The sequence below is a fragment of the Drosophila novamexicana genome, unplaced genomic scaffold (genome assembly GCF_003285875.2).
Source record: "Drosophila novamexicana strain 15010-1031.04,08,12 unplaced genomic scaffold, DnovRS2.1 tig00000024-arrow-pilon, whole genome shotgun sequence".
NCBI lineage: Eukaryota > Metazoa > Arthropoda > Insecta > Diptera > Drosophilidae > Drosophila > Drosophila novamexicana.
This window is the reverse complement of record NW_020824768.1, coordinates 1,904,613-1,909,968: the sequence shown is the minus strand read 5'-3', so window position 1 is coordinate 1,909,968 and position 5,356 is coordinate 1,904,613. Positions and strand designations below refer to the sequence as shown.

The window sequence follows — 5,356 nt, the reverse complement described above, 5'->3', positions numbered from 1 at the left end:
TTGTTTGTTTTGGACGTTTTTTTTTTGTTGTGGAACACCAAAAAAATGTATTAAAAAATAAGAACACTCCAAAATTCGATTATGTACTATGTGTATATCGTATATACTATGTTTATCAGTTATTTATATTATTATTGTTATTTTGGCTTAAATTTGTTAAGTTTTTCTTCTTTTTTTTCTTTTTTTTTTTGGATTTTTTCGTAGCAACTGTTAAGCGCTAAGAGTCTGAAATGAAAAGAAAACATAGTTTAATATTATTCAATTTTAATGAATGCTTATTTTTTGTTAAAAAATTTAGTTAGAAAATGGACGCAAGTGCCTTTGTATGTGACAGACAGTAAGATTCTCTAGGAGATGGACTAGGAGGGGCTTTACTTAGAGCATTTCCTATAACATATATCTATCATTATCTAGTCTATCTATATATACATATATAATCTATATATAGAGAGAGACTCCATGCTGAGTCCTTCTAAGACTTCAAATACGATTTATAAATATTTTCATTAGACATTACTTGTCTATATTTCCTATTATTTGAATAACATCGATAAATATCGATTTTGAGACATGTTTTTTTTTAAATATTGAGGCTACATTCATCTAGAGCCTGAGCCATAAATTAAGTCATAAGTTTATCGACCTTATAAGAATCTTCCTTCGATCTTCGATCTTTTGTTCCAATGGCAGCTATATGATAAGATTTGTCTGATATGTAGAGCGTATTATCAAGCTAATCAATGTTGGGTTTGTTCAGAGATATCGTGATAAACAAGAAAGCCTTCCATACATATCCTATATCATACGCAGCCGGCGCTCCACATGATTTGTCTATAACTCTCTTATAATTCTCTCTCTTCTCTTTGCTCGAGAACTATAAGAGCTAGACATATCAAGTTTTGTATCTAGCAACTCGTATAGTCTATTCAGTTCAAGAATATATCACTTTTAAGCTAACTAAGCCGAATGCACCGGAAAAATGGAAAACAAGCTCATCTTAAAGCTAGAGCCTTGAGCTTTGGTATGCATACGAATTTATGTGTTATATTTATGCACTAAAAATATTATTAAGATCGGACCAAAGGCAGCCGAGTTAATCAAAGATGCATTTGCCAAGCAAAGTGTGGAACTAAGGAAGGAAGCAGAAAGTACATTCACAGAAAAGAAAGCTGGAATTCTAACAGCAACGGGGCGCGGGGTTAGGGCTAACTTCTAGACTAAGCTGGGCATTCCTTTTTTTTCAGATAACATTCAAAGCTCTCAACTCTGAAGATAATTAGCCCAAGCTGCTTTTCCGCGTCAATTAATGGCAATTATTGAAGTCGAAACCTGCAAGTGGCAGGCTTTTGGCTTTTGGCTCAGCTTCAGCTGTGGATGAGCTAAAAAGTTGATGGAAAGTCGTCGCATTTTATTTGTTGATATTTCTGATGGTATTTTTCTTTTTTCTTTTAACATTTTGTTTAGCTTCCGGTTAGGCTTTTGTATCAAAGTTAATTTCGTTTAAAGTTCAATAACATTTCAAATTGCGAATTACGAATGAAGACACGACAACAACAACAAAAGCCCTGCGAAATTATAGCAAGGGGAGGGGGGGTGGCAATGTGCAACAGCTGCAAAGAAAAGCGCTAAAAAGAAAAACAAAGAGTTGCAACAAATTTGTGCAAAAAAAAAAAACAAAACAAGCCGCAAAAAACAACTTTGGCAAAAATGCTTTTTACATAACATGTTATTGAACTGCAGGCAAAGCAACAAACTTGTTGTTGTTGTTGTTGCTGTTGCAGTTGTTGCTGCTTTTCGCTCTCTCTAAGCTGCCAAAACCAATGCAAGTGAAAGTCTAACAACAACAACAACAACAACAACAACAGCAACAACAACAGCTGCAAGCCTGGCAAAAAGTTCGTTAACATTGAACTATGAAACGATTGCTGCAAGCTTCAAAGCGCAGCAGCAGCAACAACAACAACAGCAGCAGCAGCAGCAGCGAGAGTGAGAGCGAGAGAGTGCAGAGTGGAGAGTGGAGAGCGAGAGAGAGAGCGTCCATTGCACAGCAACAACAACAGTAATTGACATTACAGCATTGCGCTGCCTGGCACTGTTATTGCTGCTGTTGTTGTTGCTGTTGCTGCTGACTGCGCTGCACGCGTCGCTGCTGGCTGCGCCTGCGCTGGTTTTTCCATTGCATGCCAGTTTGCAATTGCTGTGGCTGCTGCGCTTGTTGTTGTTGTTGTTGTTGTTGTTGTTGTTGTTGTTGTTGTTTGGTGATGCGCAAGCGGCGCGGAAAACTCGTTTTCCATTATTCAATACAAGCAACAACAGCAGCAGCGGCAGCAGCAGCGGCAGCTGGCGCAGCGGCTATTCACTTTTCTGCTGCAAGTTCACAGAAGAAAACTTGAAAGAAAAGCGAACGAGAAGAACAACAACAAGCGCGCACAAGGCTTTCGTTTGCATTGAAAATTGTTGTTGCTGTTGTTGTTGTTGCTGTTGCTGTTGTTGCTGCCTGGCGCCAATCTTCTGCTGCTGTCGTCTAATGCACATTGATTACAAGATGTCGACGCTTATGCAAAATATTGGCTTCGCTTTTGCCTTCGCCTTCGCCTTCGCCTTTGCCGTCGCCTTGCCTCTAATAACAGTGCCACGTTGCGTATACACAATTTTTGATTAGACAGCAGCAGAGAGAACTGCATTCGCTTGGCCCAAACCAGAGCACATTTTGCTTAGCGCTTCGAGGCACTTCCTGGTGCTGCTCCACGTAATATTCTCCAAATGGGCGCGGCTACATGTGGGTGAAGGGGAAGAGGGGGAGGGGTGGCACCTTTGTCAATTAGAAAGACAAAAGAGCTCAAAAGCAAGTAAAAGTGCTCGAAATGGAGGCAGTGTGATCCGCTTCCAAATAGAATTATATTATAACGAATTTAATGTACATATCCATAAAGATATTGCTTGACATGTTCCTCAATTTTCGATAGTCGATGTTTATCCCAAACCAAGCCAACTGGAGACTGAAACTTGAGCTAGACGAAGAGAAAAGCACAAGGAATTCTTTTTTTTATCAAATTTTGGAAAATTCTAATTTTTTTAAAAAGTTTTGCCAAAGTTATGGAAGCTTCAGTTATAAAAGGCTTCAGGCTAGTTGGGAAATTGGGGAAATTTAAATAGGCTTCGTTATAAAAGGCTTCAGGCTAGTTGGGAAATTTGGGGAAATTTAAATAGGCTTCGTTATAAAAGGCTTCAGGCTAGTTGGGAAATTGGGGAAATTTATATAGGAATATTGGGACATTTTGAACAAGTCGAAGCTGTGATGAGCTGTAAGCAGCTTGGGATATTTTTTAAAAAGGAATTTTTTTTGTTCGAAATTTAAATAAAATTTTAAAAATTTCAAGAAAATAAGCGAAAAAAGGTTTTTTAAGCAAAAAATACGAATGAAATAATATTTAAAAAATGCATAAATTGAATATGCAGAATTTCATTTAAGAAAAGGCGAAAAAAAGGGAAATATCTCAGGGAAATCTATTAAGTTGTGAAAGTTTTCAAAATAGTTAATTAATAATAAACTTAACTCACCTCAGATATATATATTATATCTTTATATATATATATATTTATATATCCTATCCAGAACGTGTTGTAAATATCGTGGCACGTTTCTATCCACTTGCCACTCATATATCTATATATATGTTTGTATATATATGTTGTACATATGTATGTATGTAAAGTTGCGCTAGATACTAATTTGTATAAACTAGAAGGCAGTGTAAAGTTGTCCAAAAATGTTTGATTGTTAATTTGCGTAGCTTGTTGAAGTTGTTGTTGTTGTTAGTTTGAATTTGCGGCACGCGCGTGTTGCACTTGTTGCAATTGTTGCAATTGTTGCTGTTGTTGCCTCGAGCGCGCTGTAGAAGAAGAAGAGGGAGCAGGGAGCAGGAAGCGTTGCTGCTTTTGCTGCTTTGGCTGCTTTTGCTGCTGTTTTATTTTACAACGTATGCTATAGATGTACAAATATAAAGTTTTATTGTCATTAGCAACATGGCTGACATTGACCAAATTTGCATGTGTTCCCAGTTTTCCGCTTGGGGCACGCATTTATGGTGTTTGCACGAGCTGTGTGGCATTTAGGCGGGCCACGGGCCTTCCCCACTCTCTCCCGCTCTCACTCTCTCACTCTCCCTCTCTCTGTCTCTCTCTATCTGTGATTGCTGTGCGGCGGCCTCTGCAACAAAGGAAAAAACAAAGAATTGTTAAAGAAATTGATAATCAGTTAATAGTTATGTTTAAAACTTGTATATAGCTGCATATTTTATAGAATTAAGTTATGCGAATCTCACAAAAGCGAGGCATTGCGAACAGGTTGAGCAAAACTCGTGACAAGCATATATCTGATGTACACAGTAAAAAATATATATTATGTATGTGCGCACATGTGTGCTTTACTTGAGCCAGGGATATTCCACTCAAACAGCGAAAGGAACCGATTTAGCATATATCCCAATCAGACAACATATCTATTTAAAAGGTACAATTTCCCACATGCGCAAGAGGGATATTGAGGGAAATAAATGTGCGCACATGTGTGCTTTACTTGAGCCAGGGATATTCCGCTCAAACAGCGAAAGGAACCGATTTCAAGCTACAATTTAGCATATATCCCAATCAGACAACATATCTATTTAAAAGGTACAATTTCCCACATACGCAAGAGGGATATTGACGGAAATAAATGTGCTCATATGTGTGCTTTACTTGAACCAGGGATATTCCACTCATACGGCGAAAGGAACATTTTCGTGAGTCACAATTTCCCTTATGGGCAATTTAACACATAATTCTGTCATACTGCAAAAGGAAGATTGTGATGTACACATGCTTTACTTGAGCTCGGGATATTCCACTTAAGCAGTGAAAGGGTACAATAAGGTACAATTTCCAATATGCACAATTTCATATATATTCTCCATTCAAGTAGAAGATTTGAATCTCCTATATGCACATATATTTCACTCATACAGAAAAAGGGACATTTTCCCAATATACAATTTCCCATTTGCACAATTTCACATTTGTTCCCCATTTGAATAGCAAAGAGGATATGAAGTGTGAGGTCACAATCTTCCATATGCACAATTTCCCATATACTTCACTCGCACAGCAAAAGGGACATTTGTCAAGGCACAATTTCCCATATTTGAAGGTACTTTGCACATCATTTCCCAAAGAACAATTAATATATCGATAAGCTGTGTGTAGAAGAAAGATGCTTGAAGCTGCTTATGCACACGACTACACACACACACAGACACACACACACACACACATACTCTGCTACTTATGTATTTAGCTTGTATATATTTATGTACCT

The 5,356-nt window shown here is 37.6% G+C and overlaps 1 long non-coding RNA gene across 1 annotated transcript; it reads right to left on the bottom strand.

The window, feature by feature from the left end:
* Nucleotides 1-170: 170 nt before the first annotated feature.
* LOC115771072 lies at nt 171-3,910 on the bottom strand. The gene is made up of 2 exons (XR_004018916.1): nt 3,562-3,910; nt 171-225 (listed from the first exon to the last, which is right to left on the bottom strand). It is a non-coding gene; the product is annotated as an uncharacterized LOC115771072 (long non-coding RNA).
* Between the last annotated feature and the right edge of the window lie 1,446 nt (nt 3,911-5,356).